Source organism: Octopus bimaculoides, chromosome 25, assembly GCF_001194135.2.
Source record: "Octopus bimaculoides isolate UCB-OBI-ISO-001 chromosome 25, ASM119413v2, whole genome shotgun sequence".
Classification (NCBI taxonomy): Eukaryota; Metazoa; Mollusca; class Cephalopoda; order Octopoda; family Octopodidae; genus Octopus; species Octopus bimaculoides.
The window spans coordinates 25996378-25997624 of record NC_069005.1 but is presented as its reverse complement, the minus strand read 5'-3'; the positions used below and the strand labels follow the sequence as shown (position 1 = coordinate 25997624).

The window sequence follows — 1247 nt, the reverse complement described above, 5'->3', positions numbered from 1 at the left end:
TATGTATATTTATGTGTGTGTATATGTATATATATATATATATATGTGTGTGTGTGTGTGTATGTGTATGTATATATATATGTGTGTGTATATATATATATATGTGTGTGTATGTGTATATATGTATATATATGTGTGTGTATATATAAATAAGGAAAATGTTCTCTATGTGGCCTGTGTGTTTTCTGTACTCTGGTTATTATTATTTTTTTGTCTACGTTTTGTTTGCAACGTCCTGTACCCAGATATGCATCTATATATACAGGTAGATGTAGGTATGCACATACCTGTACGTATATATGCATATACTCATTTATTATTTGTTATATATATATATAGAGAGTGAGAGAAAGTTAGAGCAACAGATACACACATGTACAGTAGTGTTACTGAACACGCACGGTTGCCAAACGGCCTTGACCTTTGATGCAAAGCGAAAGCGACATAACATTAATTAAACATTTCGAGCCAAAAAAAAGTTGAAGTTATTTGTTGGAATAACATTTTTTGTTAGTGTTTGATGTTTTGACTGTTTCACGCATGTCATATAGCATTTCGTATAGTTTACTCCTACACGAGAAAATCTTATAAACTGTCTCGTTGATTGTAAATATAGTAGTAAAAATATAGTAATGATGATGGTTTCAGATTTAAGCACAAGGCCAGCAATTTCGGAGGAAGAGGAAAGTCGAATAAACGACCCCCAGTGCTCAACTGGTATTTAATTTATCGACCTAGAAAGGATGAAAGACAAGGTCGACCTCGGCGGAATTTGAACTCAGAACGTTAAAGACAGGCCCGAAATGCCGCTAAGTATTTAGCCCGGCGCTGTAACGATTCTGCCAGTTCCACTTAAAATTGGAAGCAAAACAATTAGTTGCAACAATAATATATTTGAATGTAGCGCTATTTTAGTTTGGTCAGCTATTTTGCAAAGTTTGTTTTGGGGGGGGATGTTATATCAAATTCCTGATCTTGTTAAATTGCCTCCAACCACTTTAAGGCTTTTCAAAGTCTCTACACTGTTGTAGTTTCTGCATGTTGATAATAACAATATTATTAATAATATAGAAATATATATATATCTATTTGCTCAAAGTAATAGAGCACTTAATATAAGTTCGATAAAATATTCTTTTTGAATATTCTTGAAAATCACATTAATTTTTATTTTTGTTTTCTAAAATTTATTAATAAAATAATAATAATTATTTATTAATAATATTATTTATTAATAAAATAATAAT

At 30.5% G+C, this 1247-nt stretch overlaps 1 protein-coding gene across 1 annotated transcript in view; it reads left to right on the top strand.

Moving 5' to 3' along the window:
* Nucleotides 1–1247, top strand: part of LOC106877580 (CD2 antigen cytoplasmic tail-binding protein 2 homolog) — a 9341-nt gene that overhangs the window by 878 nt on the left and 7216 nt on the right. The window lies entirely within an intron of this gene.